General features: G+C 42.1%; 1 protein-coding gene and 1 long non-coding RNA gene across 4 annotated transcripts in view; both read left to right on the top strand.

Moving 5' to 3' along the window:
- GPC6 (glypican 6) overlaps nt 1-20,849 on the top strand; it is a 999,214-nt gene that overhangs the window by 512,643 nt on the left and 465,722 nt on the right. The gene's annotated exons all lie outside the window — the stretch shown is intronic.
- Nucleotides 5-20,849, top strand: part of LOC144588300 (uncharacterized) — a 40,275-nt gene continuing 19,430 nt past the window's right edge. For both annotated transcript variants that reach the window (XR_013543800.1, XR_013543799.1), the window contains exon 1: nt 5-20,849. This exon is cut by the window's right edge and continues 13,406 nt beyond it. This is a non-coding gene — a long non-coding RNA (uncharacterized LOC144588300).

Here is a 20,849-nt window from a genome sequence, read left to right as displayed (position 1 = left end):
TTTTTATCCTCCTAGTTCTTTCACTTCTCTCGCTTCACTGGAGGTCTGGATTCCTATTCCATGCTGCCATTTTTGGTGCACAAAGTTTCCATCTCTGTCAGAATTATAGCTAAAAGGAAGGTTTGCTGGTGTGTGAGTACCCATATCATGTTTCCCATCTTTGGACTTTGTCCAAATGATAGCAGCGCCACCCAGATTTCCATTCAGAAAGAAACATGATGTCAATATTCATTCTGCTGAAAGTCATTTATTACTAGAAGGCCAGCAGTTCTGGCCTTCTAGCTCCCCAAAACCTGCTCCCCTGACCTTTTCTAACCCATGTTTCAGACTCTCAGAACAAATTCAAACACACAAAACATGTCTCATGTTGGTGTTGGTTGGTTGTTAGTTTGTTTAATCTCCATGCAACAGCTTTTACTATTTAATATTTGTAGTCTGATAGTGCGCTTTACAATTTGCTTCCCACTCTTGTAAGTCACGCATATACGAGCAAGGCAAGAAATAAAAAAAAGAGACATGGCAGCTGTCTCTCTCCACACCACAGAAGTTGCTAACTAGAAATCAGGAACAGGAGGGTGGAATTTAAGTCAAAGAACTGTGCAAGAAGAGAGGGTGAACATCCTATCCGAGAGCACCATTTCCTAATATTCAAAGCACCTGCACAGAACTGCCGATTAGTAAAACCACAACCGTAACAGATTATCACAGCGGCCCTGTTTGAATACTTTGGGTTTGAACAAGCTTTTGCATGACTTCCTATTCCTAGAAGGGCCTAGCAACCAGAATCTGTGGTGACTGGTGTCGCTGGCCCCTGCTGTGCTGGGAGGATCAGTGACTCCAGGCAACTGAAACAAAGACACCCCCCCCCCAAAAAAAACCCAGAACAAAATAAAAATTCCATATTTTTTTCATTTTTTACTACCAGTGAATGATGTCTTCAACTTCCTTTCCCTGTGAAAAGCCTAATTTTCCTTCCTCCATTTCAGAAAGTTTCAATTGCAGTAGGTACGAGAGTGTTTGAAATAAGGGTTTTCCCCAGACACATGTCGGTTAATTAATATACCAGCATAAATCATGGTGGCAAATTGCCTCTAATGATTCAAAGCTTGTATGTCTCTCTGCACATCAAACTCACCGGGCTAGAGTACTAGGAGGAACAGGAAGAGCATCTTGTTAACCAGCAGCATTTTTGCACTGCAATTTATTTCTATTGGTCTTATACTAGTGTAATCAACCAGTAAGATTCTAGCCACTCTAAAACTTCTGATAAATACTACATGTAGGCTGAAAGTGCTTTCCTGGAAGGACTTGCATAGTGGGAAGGACATACACTAAGGCCTGCAGGCATGTTTTACTCTGTTTTTCTTTCTGCTTTTGCTTTGTTGCTTTTCTTTTTCTGCAGGTTTTATTTCAGGGTCTGTTCCTTATTTAAATTTCCCTCACTCTAAATAATACTTCAATGCAGATCATGATGTGAAGCTTAACTATAATATTCTACTGTGCTAGTGCTGTCAATTTCCCAGTTCAGAGGATTTTCACCCTGTGTAGATCTTGAAATGTCTTGAAGTACTGTATGATTCAAAGTGAGAAAAAAAAGGTGTGGGCAGATTAAAGAAATGTACAGATATGCTGTAAGAACATGCAGCTCATGACTTCTTATCATGCACCAATGGGCCATTCTAGATTTCTTTTCTGAAAAGCCGTGGTGACTTCATTGCTGAGGTGGTATTCCAACTAGATTGGGGGCTTCATGGTCTATACATTTTACCACTCCACTTCATTCTACTTCACAGAACCTCTTCTTTCTCAAAGTGATACAGTAGGTAGGGAGCAAATATTTTAATAGACGTTGTCAGTGTCCCTGGAGAATTTATTATTTGATCAAAAGTTATGTGCCAACTACACATTAAGACTGACAATGGAGGTCAACTGCTGGTTCTCATTTTTTACATACATTGAGCTTCCAAAGGGGCTGGTTAAAAACTAGGAGGCCGGATGTAAGTTAATCACTATAAAGCCTCATTAGCCTCATTCAGATGGATGGATTTTGAAGTGTGCATTCATGAAGCCTTACACTCCCCACCACTGCACTCACAGATGTGCATAAGAAAGGTGGTCCTGCATAGACCCAGGAGAGAATCCCAGTTTGTTTTATACCTGGTTTACTTCAGATTAGGGCCCTCATAACAGGATTATCAGTGATACATTTGGTCCAAACTGCCACAGTTTGAGGCAACTGACTTCTGAAGTCAGCCTTGTAACAACACTATATCTGGCTGGGCTCTTTCCAGGTTCATTTTTTGCAAATAGCTATTTGTGCGCCCCACGGGTACCAAACTGGACTGGGGAGCTTGTAACTCTCTGGAATTCCAGTTCCTCTCAGCCATGTGTTCGCTTCTTCAATGGTGGTGGGAATTATCATTCAGCAATATTAATTAGGTCCACCTCTGCTCTCATCATACTGCAGACTGCCTCCTAACCACTGATTGTCTGTGAGATGGTTTTCTAGATGAAGTCCTTGGCTCCACAGAGACAAAAGAAGAGCCTCCTTCCTTTTTTCACTCCTTGTTGCTAGCTGGCAGAAATGGATTAATGGATTTATGACAGACAAGTGCATGACCATTGAAGGGACAGTATCTCCCAAAGAGCTTTAGGTTTTATTTAAAAATTGAAGGTTTTGGTTTTTATTTTTATTCTTTTATTTATACCCCGCCCATCTGGCCTAAAAGGCCACTCTAGGCAGTTTTTAAAAGAGAGAGAGATTTTTTTGTTTTGTGACTCTCCGTCACATAAAGAGCACACCTGCACCCTTTAAATTCTCACCTCCACCTTTCACAAGTGCTACGATTTTACCTTCAGAAGGAGTTCTTCTACTTTTTTCCTCACCATTCCAGTTTAAAAATGAAACAATGTGTGTGGCAATTGGATCAAATAATTTATATTCCTCTCACAGAGTAGAGTGGAGTAGGTGAAGAGTACATGGATAAAATCCAGAATATAAAAATAAGTCAACTGTCACATTCCCCCGCCCACTCAGTATTGCAGATTTTTGTAATCTACCGGGCGGTGTTGAGATGCAAAAAGGAATGATATGGATGATTTAGAGGCTTTATGATTAATGAAACATGCAGCCAAGAATCTGCGTGCCTTGCCTTCCACTGTGCTTCTTTTTTGGAGGGGGTACGTGTCAGCATCTCTCATTTTCTACTTTGAGAACTTAATAACAGGCTGTAGCTTTGATATATCTTTAATATAGATAGCAGCTTGTTGCAGTCAATGTGGGAACTGTACCCTGCCGTGATTATTTTAATTCCACTGTACCGTAACACTTCAAGAGGCAGGTTTTCATTAAGACCCAAGGAGAGAGCAAACTAAGAAGTTGGTATCTTTTGTTTTCCGCAGTTTTCACAACCTTTTCTCTCTCTGTGCCTGTAGTATAGAGAAGTGACTCTTTTGTTGGCTGAGGATTGGGGAAGGGTAGGCCTACATTCCTGATCAGCTATCAAAGGGCCTTGTGTGTGTGTGTGTCTTTGCACAGAATTTTTTTTTCTAAAATTGAGGAATGCTTCACTTGATGAAGATGATATCAATCCACCTCAAAATGCAATGTTAAGCAACATTGGTGGTTTTCAGAGGACATACAAAAGGAGATATGCCATCCTGACATTTGGGGGTGAGACACCATTCCCCCCTCCACTGCGAACATGAGCCACATCTGGTCCCTGGGAATGTTTGGATAATCATGGATGCACCTCTCCTTCCTTCCCCCTTAAGATTTTGCTAGTCAAATAAAAACTCTTTTTGCTTCTTTCAAGATGTCTCAGCAATGCTGCCAAATGGAAACATGCAACATTGTCTCAAAATTTTACCTTAAGCAAAACTGACTGACAAATGTGATCAACAAATTACGGCAAACAGGCAGACAGGCTGTCTAGATGAAAAAGAAATTAGAATATGGAAAGTAAAGGGACAAGAAAGGAATCTACGTATTGTCTTTCCTGATGAGATCTTTTGCAGGTGCCGTAAGAGGTGAGCCCAAGGCTGGGTTTTTTTTTTTTCCCCTATAGTGTGCTCATGTGCTCAGACAGAGACATGCTGAAGACAGTGTGTTACATATGTCAACTTGAGATCCTTGGAGGAACAGCAGGATATGCTTTGAAAATCATAGCATTAGACCTCTGCAACATATTTATGTTTTCTGTCTTTTTCCTGCAATAAAGGCAGGAAGTGTCATTGAGTCTTTTAATGCATTCTTAGCCATCAGAGCATTTGCCCGCTCAGCCCGGAATAAAGAGACGAGACACATAACATAGGGTAACCAGGCCACAATGTTATTAACTTTTAAGCTTTAATTCCCCTTTCACAAGGGGGCCTACCGTAGTGCAATACTGGTCTGTGCCCGTAGTCTAAATTGACTTTCGGTTCCAGACCTCTATTCTGTGAATTCCTAATCTGCAAGCATGCTGTTCTACTATACAGCATGCCCCGGGCATGAATTAACAGGTGTACCCTGCTTCCCCTCCTCTAAGCTAACTTCTGCTAATTCCAACTTGAGAGGAGGGGTGCTCGGCACCCGCTAAATGCCCATTTTGAACGTATACTCCATGCCCCCCACCAAGCCAAAGATCTTGGCCTTACAGCCCCCTTGCAGGTCATCCAAGAAAACTTCTAACCCCATGTCAGACAAATGAACACCATCAGGCCAATATAACTCCGGCCTAGGTACTCTAATCTTCAAATGCGATATGACTGAACCTAAACCTTGCCTATCTGCCCTACCAGCTTCCTGGTTAACTCCTTTCCTTGCTTTATCTATAAGCTTAGGGTCACAAGTAGCCCTCCATACCAATCTGGGAATGATAGCTGACCAAACTACCCATGTTGACGCACAGCAATTGGTAAAAAAAACCCCTTCATGTCTGCAAGGATCTGAGGAATTTGCCTGACTTTTGAGCCAAGTCACTGCCCCCCAGATGGACCACCAAAATGCCTGGGGCCACCTGCGGGGGATGCAGGGGCACCACACTGAGGAACCTGTCCCACAGCAGGCCTCTCCGTCCCCACCATTACAGTGCAGCAAAGGCACCCAGCCCAAGGTTCCGACCCCAACTGGTCCGACTGGCGTACTTCTCAGCCCAAAACAGGTAACTGTGCCCGACCAACAGAACATGGACCCAGGCCAATGGTCTCTGCGGACCTGAAACAAGAAGAACCAACAAAAAGGCAGCAGCACCTAAAGCCTAAACCTGGATCCAATTAAGCATACACAAATCCCATACAAGGAATAGTGGCTTCTTTTTCTTTTTTTTTTTAAAACTAATTTAAATAATAATAAATTAATATAATAACAATAATTTTTTTTAAATTAGCTTCCCCAATCATGAACAGGCTAGCCAAAATGCCTTAATAAAAACCCACCAAAATGTCCTGAAACCCCTCTAAGAGGTGACCGGCGGGGGGGGGTGGTAATCGAGGAGAGAAGGGGAAAAAGGGGTGTGTGTCCTGGAAATGGGCTGTTGTCCTTAAAGCTCATGAACCCCCTTTGCCAACCTTTCCCCAATGCTCAGCAGCCTATCACTTTAAAATTAATTTCTTCTTTTTTCCCCCGAAAAAACAAGGAAGGAAGCCTGCCCAGGCTTTCCCTCAGAGTGAAATATATTAAAGGTAAACTGCAGCGGGCTGAGCTGAAGCCCAGCCTGCAGTCAAATCCTCTTCAAAACCAGTGGCCATGTGGTTGAAATTGAAACCACGATGGTCGCGCTGTGCAGCCCCTCATCTTCTCCAACTTTGCCCAGACAAAGAGGGCAACGGTTGGGTGAGCAGACCTTTTAAGGCTTCTGCTCCCGCCCTGCCCCGGCTTTTGCGTTGTCTCCTCTCTTCCCTGCCAAGTGGGCAAAACAGACCCACTTCGGCAGCTGCGTGCCTCACGAAGAGGTCATTCTCTAACTCCAAACCCAAATCTTTACCTGTAGAGCTTGATATGAAATTGGTCTCCAAACATCTGAGATGTTCACTTAACTTATTCAGGGGAGAATCCTCACCTCCTCATTTCTGTTCAAGTGAGATCCAGTCAACCTTTCTGAACAGACCATAGGCATGAGAAAAATCCTCTCTTACTAAGATTCCTTTTTGGAAATCGGTATCTGAGAACTAAGTGGGCTAATAAATAGGTTTAATGAGATTATGTTTTAATATATTAAATTGACCATGCTGCAAATTGAATTCCTTCTGTGCCGCCCCCCCCCCCATGATTTCCATATGGATTAGCTAGCCCAAGTGGAAATGAAAACATAAGGAGGACCCATACTGGATCAAACAAAAGCACTATCAAAGCTGTTGTTTTGTTGTCACTGTGACTGGCTAAAGGCCTACATGCTGGATGTGAATGTAACTGTAGTCTCTAATTCCTTCTTCCAATTGTTCAGAGGCATCTTCTCTCTGGCGGTCTTGCTAGTACATAGTCATCTTGACTACTACCATCCATAGCTTTCTCCTTCATTAATTTCCTTAAATCCCTTTCAAAGCCAGGCACATCTCCTGAAAGTGAGTTCACACATTAACCGCATGCTGTATGAAGAAACAGCTTACTTTTACCTATTCCACTTCATTTAGCTGAACATCATTCTACGATTGTGTGTGTGTGGGGGGGGAGAGAGATATCTCCCTGTGTCAGGGTTCCTGTTAACCGGGTGCCCATTTGTACCTCATGAACAGCATCAGGAAAGTTGTTAGTCCTGCCTTCACCTCTTAGCATGGACAGTGCCCTCTAGAAAGCCACATTGGTGACTTGGTGTAAGCATATTCATGGGGTGGGTCTTTAGGAAGTAAAGCTAGGAAGTCCCCTTTGCTCTCCTGTCTGAATCAATCAGATGATGATGATGATGATGATTTTGCTGTGGCCATGGTTAGTTGCTAGTACATGAGACTGGGAAGGAATTTTACCCAGTGTGTAATTGAGCTTGGGCCTATGAGGTTTTTGCTTAGTGTTAACAACCCTGGTGTTGTGCACTTGTTGCTTGGGGCTGAATCCATTTGGGGAAGCAGTGGGGGGGGGAGTGCCCTATCCCCCAAAAAGGGAATCCTCAAAAGACAGCCTTCTCTTAGACAGTGTTTTTCATATGTTTGACACAAAATCCCATCATCTCTCATCATTGGCTACACTTTCTGGGCTAGTGGGAGCTGTCCACAAAATCTGGAGGACTAAGTTACCAAAAGTTAAGGAAAAAAGATCGTACACTAGGGGTGCAAGACACACTTTGGAGGCCAGCATCCCTGTCTCACATCGAATGGTGGAAGGTGCCCTTGTGTTCTGTAGACGGTTTAGTGAGCCTGATATTCCTGTCATATTATGCCCAGTTAAGCATCCAGTGAGCCTGGTGATTAGATCAAGGCCTGTGTCATGCTGAGACTACTTTGACTGTAGACTAGCCATTTCAATCCTTCTTCATTCTCATGCACGAGAAAGGGAAATGGCATTCTTTTCCCATTGCCTGCAAGAGGGCAAGGTATTTTCAGTCCATATCTCAAAAAGAATTTTGTCTGGGAGTTTTATTTTTTGTTTGTTTGCTTGCTTTGTATAAATAATGTAACAGCTAGAATCCTATGTTTAGATAAGGTTTGCATAATATGCTGTATCCAGTGGACAAGATTCTGGGGTGATCACAGTCACATACCTGGTTGTGCTTGCTCCCAACTGGGTAACTGAGAGGCATATAAACCACAGTTAACTGCATCAAGTGACACAAACCTTACAAAAATACCAGTAGGATTCCGGCCACTAATGCAAACGATTCAGTCTGCAAAAATGGAATAACTGCTGCTTTTTCTCCTGACCTTTTAAGGATCACAAGGCATGGATGGATGGTGTCCCTCTTTCTTAACAATTCACCAGTCCTTCTCTGTTTTTTTCTCTTTCTCTCTCTTTCTCCCTCCCCCCTCTCCCCCTCTGTGTCTGTGTGCATGCATCCGCACCCACACATGGGCACACACATTTGTCTGGAAGTTCCTTGTGGAAGAATCTCATCATGTGGAGACAGCTAAAATTGATGGCAATGAGTGATTTAGTGAGGCTTCTTCACATCTCCGTTCTAAGCAATAAAGGGTCAAAACAGATTTCACACACACCCCCAAATCTGTGGTAATTGCTTTCACCACATTACTCTTTGGTAGGCGTTGTTGGTTCACTCGCTTTCTTGATAGCATGCCTATTTTTATACACCTTCTCATTTGCCTTTTTCTCAGCTTAAGAAAAAGCAAACAAACATCATGTTGCTTCATCATCATGGTGCTGCTCCTGCCCTTGATCCCTCTGGTTGCTTGTTTCTGTGTATCTGCAAACCCCCCCCCCAGTACTGCAAAATAGACCCTTTTCCTGATATTTCCATGGGAGGGGGGAGGAAGAGCATATCATATAAAAGAACTCTAAGTCACATACAACACCCATTAGAGCTCCTCAAGTTCTCTCATACACAAATAATTATTATGGGAGTGCAAATCATGATAACTTTCAATGCTTTCTATTTCTGTGAAGGAACTTAACAATTAAATTAGCATCTGCTTTTTTTAAATGGCTATTTGAAAATGTTTCTGAGCACCTGATGCCAATTATGCCACTGCCTTGCTTCCACAACTGATAAAATCAATTTTGTATCCTTGGCTTTCATTAAATTATACAGCTAGCTGGTTTCTGGCTACAAATGGGGTGCTTTCTGGGCTCAGTGAAACTAATGCGGCAATAGAATTAGAAGGTAAAGGCAAGGGTTTAGCAGTGAAAAATGTGTCCTGCTAATTGTCAGTGATCACTTTGAGTTGCTGCCTGCCAGCCAGCTTGCTTTTTAAAGACACTGAATCAATATTCCCACAAACTCAGTTTTCATGGTTTATAAATAAGCATGCACCCTCTTTTCTAAGAGGGAGAGAGAAAGCTAAAAATAAAGGTCAAGATCAAGTGTCACACTGATTCAGAATATAATTACTGGGATGGGGGGAACAAATATGACATGCTGATAAAGCTGGTAATTAGGAGCCAAAACAAATAGTATATTAATGCTGGAAAATGCAATTTGAAGACAGTGATAAAGTGTTATGAGCACTGGATGGGAAAAGGAGTTATTGCATGGTGGAGGCAAAAAGCTGCCTCTAACATATAAAACAAAACCCGGTAAGGATTGCCTTCTTTCCCAGGAGACAAGCTTGTTGGTGGGAGCCATTTATCACCTCCATCATGGATTAAGTGTGTGTGTTCATATGTGTAAACTCGTTTTCTCTTTCTAGTTTTTAATCTCAGCTTGCCATTTGAACAAAGTAAATATAATAACGGAGCCAAAGAGCTATTTTCAAACACCTGCTGGGGGCAAGACTCTCTGCCCCAGTTTCTCTTCTCTGCTCTTCATGGTTAGTTTTTAAATAAGAAGGCACAAAGCTTGATACTCAGAGAGGCTTGCCATGCCATCCTCACAAGTATGTTCTGTTAATAGGACTTTTGCTGTTGTTCTGTGCCATCAAATCAGACTAGGCTTATAGTGACCCCAATAGGGCTTTCAAGGTAAGTCGGATATGTAAGGAGTGGTTTTATCAGTTCCACCTCCCCAATGAGTTTCCGTGGCAGAGCCAGGATTCAAACTTGGATCTCCTGGGTCCTAGTCTTTCACTCTATCCATTACACTGCACTGGGTATTGCTGATGGGACTTGCTTACTGATAAATGAACATAGGATTATCGCTTTAGCTAGTTTTCATTAGAACCCACCAAATGAGACACACTTAGTTGAACATGCATGGTTACTGTATAATGGCATGTCCACTAGGACTATATAGAAGATAGCATTGAGAAGGGTCTTGGGAAGGCCACAGATAGCTGTCTCTCTGAAAGTACATTTCCTGATTATTGCAGAGTAGCCCAGAGTACTAGAGCACCTGCTTTCTTGTTGGCTGCAAATGGGCCAGGTACAGTTTCTAGACTCTCCTGTTGAAAGAATCAGGTAGCTGGTAAAAGAAATGGCCTCTGACTGAGACCTGGGGAACATGGAAAGTGTCTACCACTCTGGGGCAATAATCAGAAGAGATGGGGAAACAGGCTGGCCTAGTACAAGATGGTCTCCCTTTTTCTATAAGCCAGAACATAAATGAAATGTATGAATCTTATGCTATGTTATCTACAATCTGATAACTAAGTGGTAGGTATATCGCTTGTTGTTGTTTAGTCATTAAGTTGTGTCTGACTCTTTGTGACCCCATGGACCAGAGCACACCAGGCCCTTCTGTCTTCCACTGCCTCCCGGAGTTGGGTCAAATTCACGGTAGCTTCAATGACACTGTCCAACCATCTCCTCCTCTGTTGTCCCCTTCTCCTCTTGCCTTCACACTTTCCCAACATCAGGGTCTTTTCCAGGGAGTCTTCTCTTCTCATGAGATGGCCAAAGTATTGGAGCCTCAACAGGATCTGTCCTTCAAGTGAGCACTCAGGATGGATTTCCTTCAAAATGGATAGGTTTGTTCTCCTTGCAGTCCAGGGGACTCTTGAGAGCCTCCTCCAGCACCACAGTTCAAAAGCATCAATTCTTCAGCGGGCAGCCTTTTTTATGGTCCACCTCTCCCTTCCATACATCACTACAGGAAAAACCATAGCTTTGACTATGCGGACTTTTGTTGACAAGGTGCTGTCTCTGCTTTTTAAGATGCTGTCTAGGTTTGTCATCGCTTTCCTCCCAAGAAGCAGGTGTCTTTTAATTTAGTGGCTGCTGTCACCATCTGCAGTGATAATGGAGCCCAAGAAAGTAAAATCTGTCACTGCCTCCATATCTTCCCCTTCTATTTGCAGGAGGTCCTGTGGCCATGATCTTCAGGTTTTTTTGCTGTTGAGCCTCAGACCATTGTTTTGCGCTCTCCTCTTTCACCCTCATTAAGAAGTTCTTTGATTCCTCCTCCCTTTCTGCCATCAGAATGGTATCATCTGCATATCTGAGGCTGTTTATATTTCTTCCAGCAATCTTAATTCCAGTTTGGGATTCCTCCAGTCCAGCCTTTGGTATGATGTATTCTGCATATAAGTTAAATAAGGAGGGAGACAATATACAGTCTTCTCGTGCTCCCTTCCCAATTTTGAACCAATCAGTTGTTCCATATCCAGTTCTAACTGTTGCTTCCTGTCCCACATATGGATTTCTCAGGAGATAGATAAGGTGGTCAGGCATTCCCATTTCTTTAAGAACTTGCCATAGTTTGCTGTGGTCCACACAGTCAAAGGCTTTTGCATAGTCAATGAAGCAGAAGTAGATGTTTTTCTGGAACTCTCTGGCTTTCTCCACAATCCAGTGCATGTTAGCAATTTCTTCTCAAGTTCCTCTGCCCCTTCAAAATCCAGCTTGTAATTCTGGGACTTCTCGGTCCACATACTGCTGAAGCCTGTCTTGGAGGATTTTGACCATAACCTTGTTAGCATGTGAAATGAGTGCATCACTTGTACTTGGCTATTATTTTATTTTATTTTTGTCAAACTGGAAGGCTTTCAATATTTTGCCATCATGGAAAATCTCTCTGGGACCTCCAGAGAGACCAGAATATTGCCAGAGAAATGCTGGGGATAAATGTTGACCCAATGTTGTTTTGATTGTGTGTACACTTCTTGACAATTTCATGTTTGGGATTAAGTTTGACAGTCCTATGCTGTTTGTGCCTGAAATATCATCCTCCACAGGATTCTAAAAATCTCTTTCTTGTTGTTGTCAATTTCATCCTCAATTCCACCCTCTTATATTGGTCAATTTCAAATTGTGGTGGTACCCATAAGATGATACACAACCATATGAAATTGATTAGTGTAAGATTGTGAAATTGACAAGAATCTCATAGGACACAAAAATCCTGTAGAGGTTAAGTACTTCAGCACAGGGCTATCAGACTTAATCATCTAAAAGAAAATTGCCAAGATGACAAATGTGCTTCTAATCTGAAACTGAGCTGGCAGAGGAGGCAATATAAGAAAACTATAAATTCAAAATGTTATGTGATATAATAATATTACATAACAACAAATGGAATCCCACAAATCAAGAAAAGACCCATGATTGTTAGTTAACAAGGCGGGTTTGTCTCTGCCAAAATAGAGAATGAAGGTCATTACAGCCTTCATAATTTTAATCCAATAGCATTCATTGGCTATTAGGGTAGGCTTATTGAATCAATGGAATTTATGGAGAAGTTGACTCAACAACCACCTCCACCCCCATTTAATGGGCCTTCTGTAGTTGTGACTTACTACTGGATTTTAGTCACTGTTTACCTGCATAGCAAAAGGTAAGATATATCCTGATGCTGATAAGGGATCTGGGAGAGAATTGTACAAATTCCTGCACAGTATGTCAGAAATTATGTGAAAGTTTCATGGAAAGAAACAGAGAACATTTTGCTGCCCCCCCCTTAGGGATGAAATCCTTGGGGATGAAATTAAAAAGGCAGAAACTCTTGTAGAAAGCTCTGAGACTCAAGGTGCAACTACAGTGGCATCAGCTTGACTTGCAGTTTCTTTTACAACTACATTTAGTTTAGATGACCACATGAAGATCCTGGATTGTTTTGAAACCAATGTGCACACTGGCTCCTCAATCCAGTGGTTTCGATCCATGCCCACAGCCACCCTTCCTTTGATACTGCCATTCTACCAATCCCTGGCTCTCCTTTTATGGTCTGCTATCTAGCCACTGGGACTATTCAAAGTGTTACACAGTAGTAGGGGGAAAGGGAAAGAGTTCGAAAGTGCTTCATACACATGCAGTCATACACACATGCAATAGAAACATTGCAGTTTGGAAGAGTTTGTCAGAGTTTTGATTTTATACAGATTTTATTGCTTCTTTTTTGTCTGTGCTGACATAATCTAGCACTAAACTAATGTAACAATTCAGTGATAAAGTGATCTATAGCTTGGTTTAAAAAAATAACAAAAATGCTTTGAGGTGACCAGGGAGAGATATTGTGGGGGTAGTTGTTCCTTCTGCCCCAAATCATCACTCCCCAGCTTACTACATCACCAGAAAACCACCCAAAAGCATGCTCCACTGATCCTTTTGTGGGATGAAACAATCAATCACACAGATAAAACATCACTTGAATTGTTAAAAAAAAGTAAAGTGCCCTGGGGGAGGGGCAAAGAGCTTGGAATGGAAGAAAAGAATGGACAGGCTGATTCACCTTGACTTCTGTATTGTGTGATTATTGAAAAATACTTCAAATTCACCTAGGCCAATTTTGGAGCAAATGGCAAAGTATTTTCCAAAGTAGCCACATCCTCAGAAGTGTATTGATTCACAACCTTAGTTGGTGGCATCAGAACATAATAATTAGCCAAATATATAAAACAACATGCCAGGTCCTCTCACCATCTCCTTTACTTCCTAAGCCACGCTGCTTGCAAAGCAGGTTGTGTTAGGTTTAAATGTTGTGTGAGCCGAGGGCAGTGTAATCTGACTGAATCACTTCAGTAGGGAGCCCCTTGAGAGGATATCCAGGAACCCTCTTCCACAAAAGGAAGCTTGATCTTTTTGCTTGTGAAGGAAACCAGCCTAGTTACATGAAACACAGGTGAGAAGGGATACTTATAAGCAAATTATGCGGCACAGTAGAGTTGGTGCCATACCCTGCACCAGAAGATAAAGATACATGTAGACAGGCAAGAACAGCTGGGTGAGGTGAAGCTCCAGCCTGTCTCTGCTCTGGCAAAGGAGACCAGAGAAACATTCTGGGTCTCCATGCTATCCTCTATCCGAGGATTACAGATCAAGATAATATGTCCTAATGATTATAGTAAATCTGAGTGAATAAAGGTATAGAAACTGGCAAGAGATAACTCAAATACCACTTAAATGCTGCTATAGGAGCTCAGTCCTGGTTCTTGACTAGGTCATCATGTCACTTTCTTGCAATCCCAGACTAAATCTACATGGTCAATTATTTCATTTTAAAGTCTCCAGTATTCCTTAGCTGCTCTCCTTTTGGTGTTTGAAACATTCCGACATATAGAAAACCTGCAAGTTTCCCTAGTTATTGTGATAGAAAATATTGTGCACAGCTAGCACGAGATGTACGCCAACCATTTCATCACACCATGCCCTAACCACAATCTAATTCTGGATTGCATCCAGACTCACCATTCTGTAAATTTCCACTTGTAAAAAAATGTCTCTGGTCCAGAAGTGACTCCCACTAGAGAAAGCAGGAAGAACATTTCTACCAATTCCCTTTTTGCCCTGTAGTGTCCAACCATTCAGCAGGATGCACCATCTCTCCAAGGCAGGTCTTTTGGGGACAACATGAGCTTTGGAGGAAAGGGAGAATCAACAAAAATGATCCCTCTCTGTTCCATCAGTGGGAGCATCCCCTTGAGTGGGACTGTGCCCTAAAGGTCTCTCAATCCAGCTTTCTATTTCTCATCTAACTGTTTTATTTCATTTTAAGGCAGGATGAGCATAAAACATTGGCAACATGCATCTCCATCTTCCAGTAATGGCAGAGAAAAATTAAGTAGATTGATGGAATGAAGCAAGGCATAGCTAGATATCAAGAGGTGCATATCAGGTAGGGTTTCCGGGCAATTCCATGCAAGCTAACTACAAGGACTAGTGGGATGGTAATATGGATGCCAAGAAGTTGCAGTTCAAAAGCTGTGTTTCCCCTGCCCCTCCACTTTCTATGCAATAAATTCTCTGGTGAGGAGATGTGATAAACATACCACCAATGAGCTGGAACTCATCTGATCCCTGCCATTGACTCTTCTGTTGACACTGCCAGATTTGAATATATAATACAGCCATCCTGTGATTAATCTTACAGCAGCTCAAGACTTCCACCCCCTTCTTTTTTAAGTAATGGGGTAAAGTGGAGAAATCCAGAGGAATCAAATAAAGGTTGAAAAGGGAGATTGTTAAACGCTGGGAGGTTAAATGGTCACTCTGAGCTGTAAATCATCATTCTGTAACGTGCTGACTTTTAGAACAGCTGGACTTACCGATTATTTTCAAGTTGCTTTCACAGAATGCCAAGAGAAGCCATGTTTTCAAACTGCAGTTTGATAAAGCCTACTTATTTCATTTCTTCCGTGGTTCTGAAGTAAAGAGAGTAATAGCTTCTTCCCATTCTGCCTGCATGGAGCATATTATTCAGAAGAATATCTGATCTGTGAAAAACTGAACATTTTCTGAATATGAATACTATCCAAATCACTTGTCTGTTGGAATAATTGTTTTGGGCAGTCATCAGAGAATATATGGGGTAAAAAGTCAGGCTGTTCCAAATATTCCCTCACAATCATTTTTAGAGTAAATACTGTGGGTTTGAAAGAACTGAAGTGGTTCCAATGGGGCAAAATGGCTTTGCTTCTGCCTCTTCTTTCCCTAGGTGTTATGGCTGTTTGCAGCTGTTGTCAGTCATTCTTTCTACCGCTTTACTGCTATTTTTTCCCACCCCAATCACATCTTCCTGGAGTTTGCCTGGTTGATCAGGGATGACAGAATGCTTCTGATTACATCATGGAGAGCAAATGAAGCTGAGTTAGAATGAGGGTGGTATTTCCTGGACAGTTCAGATGATCCTAACCAAGTTCATTGCTTTTCTTTTGAAGAAGTAAAATAACAAGAGAAGATACAGTAGGGAAAGCACTGCAAGCGGTTTGTGCACTTGCAAGTAGATGACCTGGAGCATATTGTACATTTTAGATATTTGGCACATGGTTCGTCAAGTGACGGGGAGACTCTACTGCAATCACCTCCTTTGAAGATATTTTCAAGGTTTCTCATTTCACATTGTAATGAGGATCAAGCCTGAAAGTAACCTGAACATCAGAGAACCCAGTTCAACTGCCCTACTCACCTGATGATTCAAGTGGTGGTTCCCAACCTTTGGAAACCCAGCTCCCAGAAATTCTGGCCAGCACAGGTAATGGTGAAGGCTTCTGGGAGTTTTCATGCCACAACATCTGAGGATGCAAGGTTGTGAACCACTGATCTACATCAAGGTTGCTTGTTAACTTTGTGGAAACATTCCTGCCTGCCTTGATCTATCTGTTGACGTGCCCTTGAACATCCTGCCCACAAGATTCCTGCATTCTAAGAACTTTCCAGGTTATAGTCATACACTTCCAGCATGACCGTTGAATCTCACTGTTGCTCTGTATCATCTGAAAACAACTCCCCTGCTCCACTGCCAACACATCCAGAACTCTGGTCCAGGGGTAGATTGGTAACAGTGAGAAAGCTGGCATTTACCTTTTTCAACAAGGCATCCAAGAAAATTACTTCATTGAAAGCTTCTTAAAGATATGAAAATGAAAGACCTCCAAAATACTGTGCAAACTTTTGGGTTCTCTTGATCAAAGCAAAGTGGTAAGCATATGTTACAAATATTCAGAACCATTTGCATTTTTCTCAGTGGAAAACAGGAATAAAGAAGCTGGATGGTATTATAGTAGGATTGCAGTATCTACAGAGAATTGGTTCCAAGTCCTCCCCCAGATACCAGGAAACACAGCTATAGAAACCTTGTATATAGCGTAGTCTCTGGTTCCCTCTAGTGGCCAGTTCTAATAATACACAATGGAAATTCATATTTCTGGGATTCTTTATTTACTATTTTGAGGCAATGGTACTAATCTGGCAGATATGGCACTCCTACTGTGTCTCAGGCAAGCTGAGTATTGCTTTAGATGGTATAGTAGATTAAAATACATGGACACATGATAGAACTCAAATTAGCAGCTTATGGCCAGAGAAGGGTGTGTGAAACTTTGAATCGAGGAATGTTAGCAAATGGGATTGCTTTACGTGAGCAGTCTGAGGCAGATTTTACCTAATGCTGAACCACTCAGTCACCTTTTCATACTTTTTAATTTGATGTGTGCTTTTGGATTCAGAATTCACCAAATAAGGCCATATTTGGGTAGCTCAGAATTTAACCAAATCGAATCTAATTGTTCTGAATATTTGTCATAATAATTCCTAATATTCAGAGTCTCATTTATTCCTATAGATTAGAAAGCAAAAGGCTAGGTTTCAGTTTACTAGAGGAAGCAGTGGTAGTGAAAATTATTTCTCAGGCATTCTGGAGGGATTTCTAGAGAAGTGAAACCAAGGGGAGAGCGGGCAGAGAACTCAGTGTCTCCAGACTGGGGTTGCCAAGGGTTTTCCAAGGGAAGGGTGGAATGAGAACAAAATCTGTAAATGATGTCTGCACCAATAAAATATAGAAAACAGATGCAAGAAGATACTTTTCACATTGGTTCTTAACAGTTGAAAGAAGGGCATAATTGCTTATACATCCCCTGAATATCTGTTGTGCTTTGGGGCAAGCCTGTAGTGCAGCAGTCTTTTCTGAGTGCAATCCAGACATGGCAGCCAGGGCAAGGGACGAAAAAGGATGATGACGAAGGCATTTTTCTCCCAAAGAGCTGATGGGCCAGAGAAAAGCATGGATGGCATCAGCACTCATATGCACACTGTCAGCTTGGGCAGCAGCAGTGCTGCTGCTCTTGTGGTTCAGAAAGTAATTGCTGAAGGGCAACAGATATTACCTTCCTTATCCATACAGCTCCAACATATTCAAGAAAGTGTTTACCCCCAACTCCCATTCCCAGCATTTTTCTCCTGTGCAAAATTGCATTGTGGTTGGTGAGAACTGCATTTCAAGTACATACACATATGGAGGAGGAGGAGACTGAGGGTACCTGGAGGCACTATTTCAGAAGCATGTGACACTGAAATTACCCCTGCTCCTTCAGCTCCACTTGCCCTACCAGCTGCCAGAACGAGCAGTGATGACAAGTTAGCCGTCTCTTGTTAGGAACAAGAGGTTAATAATAATCTTGAAGTATTTTCAACAATGTGCAACAGATGCTTGCATGGCTGAGTGCTCGCACTGCAAGAAAGTGCTCAAGTGCGGGCAGGACTTGGGCCACCTCTCCAAGAGTTGCAGGCTTAGCCACCTGAAGATTCATCAGCGGGCATTGCTGCTGGCAAATGAAATAGATACTGTGGTGGCAAGTAGCTTCCTAGTTGTGAAGGTTAAATTATAGGGCGGAGGTAGAGTCAGCAGCCCAGGAAAGCAGGGAGTTAGATAGGCAAATAGGAAGATGTGGCAACACATCTCAACACATCTCAAGCATAAGTTCGAAGCTCCCCTGGAGGATCTGGAAGAAGTGCAGGAAAAGACCTCCTGCAAATATAAAAATGAAATGACCAGCCATTCTCTCTGGAAAAGAACACTGGTTTCCATACAATTGTGACAAAACTGGCATCACTTGATTATTTATTTATTTATTTATTTATTTATTTATTTATTTATTTATTTATTTATTTATTTATTTATTTATTTATTTGCTTTCTACTCTGGGCAGTTTTCAACAACTGAACAGTAAGAACAATAGAATCACAAAACATAGCAACATCAGTAAACCCCCACATTGCATCTTGGGAATCCAACAGGATCCAATAGCCTGTGGGGGAAGACCAACTTAATGGGTCCCTGCTCCCTGTGGGGGGCGGGAGTGCCACTGAGAGGTTACATTTTATCAGGTGGTGGTCTGACCATGACAAAGGGACTGATACCAAGTCAGTCACCATCAGTCCACTCTCTCCCTGACCTGTTGAGGATGCGAGTTCTAATGTGTGACATTACCAATTGCCATCCTGAATAACCCTTAGCCACAGGGTGCTGCCAGATTTCCTTTGGTGTGTCTGGCAACTGGTACTGCAGCAGGTCACCAGGGTACATTTTATATGTAACATCTGGAGCAGACAAGGTTCAAAACATGCCTATATCTCTCTGACAGGACACAGGTGAGAAGTGGAGGCATCAAGCATAGGGCAACACACAAGAGCAGGATACAGGTGGGCCTTGTTGAATGTCGCTGAAATGAAGGGCAACCATACAGTTCACAACATTCAAGAGGCTTTGAGGGACATGCTGCAGCAGTGGAGTCTAGTTACAGAAACGTAACTCATGCTTTGAGCCTGGATCTGTAGAAAAACTTATTTTCCTTAAGGTCACCCTATCATTGCTGGGTTTCCTGAAGTTCCCTTTAAGTAAGACAGAATGGTGCACACTGATCACAGTTGTAGGTATGCCCTGCTTCAGTCTGCTGCATCCTCCTTCTGTCTCTTTCATTTTTCCAACTGTTAGTTCAAAACTGTGCTCACTCATTTCAACTGTGCTGTCCTCATACTGTTGTCCTCATACTGTGTGTTGTTCCTACCCATCACAGGCTATCTGATGTTCCAATCTGCCTCCCAGTGCTGCCCAGGGAATTTGCCCCTTCCCCAATTTATCCCGTCCTTTGCGTTCCCAATGCTGCTGGCATTTCCTGCTAGCATTCCCACTTTTCATGGTTCAATCAATATGCCCATTACAGGCATTTCCTAATACCTACGCACTGCCGGCTTTTAGTGTGCACTCTTTTTGTTTGACACAGTAACTGGGAAAGTGTCAGAGGAGACAGGGAAATCTTTTTGAAATATTTTGCCTGCTTGTGTTTTTAAAGAGGAGAATAATAACTATTTAGAATTCATACTGATTGTAATGCAGTTGTGAATATTTGGAAATTCCAAATTTTTCAAATTTCAAATTCAAGGGGTGCTAATTTCAAATTCTCAATCCTAATTTTGAATCTGAATTTCAGTGCTAGTGAACATCCCTACTTTTAATGCCTAAAATCCTATACACCACTTCTTAGTGCCTCTAGGGAAGGTTTTTACTTGCAAGAACAATTGCCCCATGTACCTCCTTCCAAGTATTTTGGGGCAGTTCCTTTTATATAGTATCAGCCAGAGCCTACTTCATTCCAAGATGTTATTTTCAGTAATTCAGGTGTTCTGTGAAAGGGTTTCTCAAACAAAATAGATCTCTGTATTTCTATTTGTAAAGAATGACTTCATGTGACACAGGCATAATTTCTTCTTACAGTCCTTACTCTTGGTTCCGTATATAATGAGACTGGTTTATACAATCAAACAAGACCTGTATTAAGGGACTATGGTAATAAATATGAAAAGAAAGGTAGATGTATTAGACCATTGTAATGCACTCTACGTGGGGCTGCCTTTGAGGCTGATGCGGAAATTTCAGATGGTCCAGAATGCGGCAGCCAGGCTATTTAGTGGGGTGAGAAAACACCAACACATCTCCCCCACTCTGGCTGCTTTGCACTGGTTGCCCATCTGTTTCCGTGTCGACTTCAAAGTGCTAACAATCACTTATAAAGCCCTAAATGCTTTGGGACCTCAATATTTGGCAGATCGTCTTCTCCCACCCAGATCTACCCGGATCACCCGTCATAGCCAGCAGGGACGGCTGAGGGGTCTGACGCTGAGAGAGGCTCGGAAGGAAAAAACTAGAAACCGGGCCTTCTTGGCGGTGGCCCCTCGGCTGTGGAACACCCTTCCAACAGAAATTCGGCTGGCACCCTCGCTGGGTGTTTTTAAAAGACAGTTAAAAACTTGGCTATTCAGGAAGGCCTTCCCTCCAGTCAGCTAAGTCTTTTTTTTAATTCTTCTTTCCTTATCCTACCCCATCTTGGTAATCCTTTCTTAAATTTATTGTTTTTAACTAATATAGTAATTGTATTTTTTATGATTATATATATTTTATATTGATATATTTTATGTTGTAAGCCGCCTCGAGTAGACATGGTCTAGAGGGGCAGGGTATAAATTTAATAAATAAATAAAAAATAAAGAAAGAAACTGAGACATTAGGGGAGCATGGAACATAACATCTGGACATTTTGAGGTTTCTGAGTGCCTGGGAAGATGACCAAGGAATCAGGGGTCAGTATCTGTCCAGAACAAAATGACAGTTAACATTTCACTT

The sequence above is a fragment of the Pogona vitticeps genome, chromosome 3, assembly GCF_051106095.1.
Source record: "Pogona vitticeps strain Pit_001003342236 chromosome 3, PviZW2.1, whole genome shotgun sequence".
In the NCBI taxonomy this organism is placed as follows: Eukaryota; Metazoa; Chordata; class Lepidosauria; order Squamata; family Agamidae; genus Pogona; species Pogona vitticeps.
This window is presented reverse-complemented; position numbering and strand designations above follow the sequence as displayed.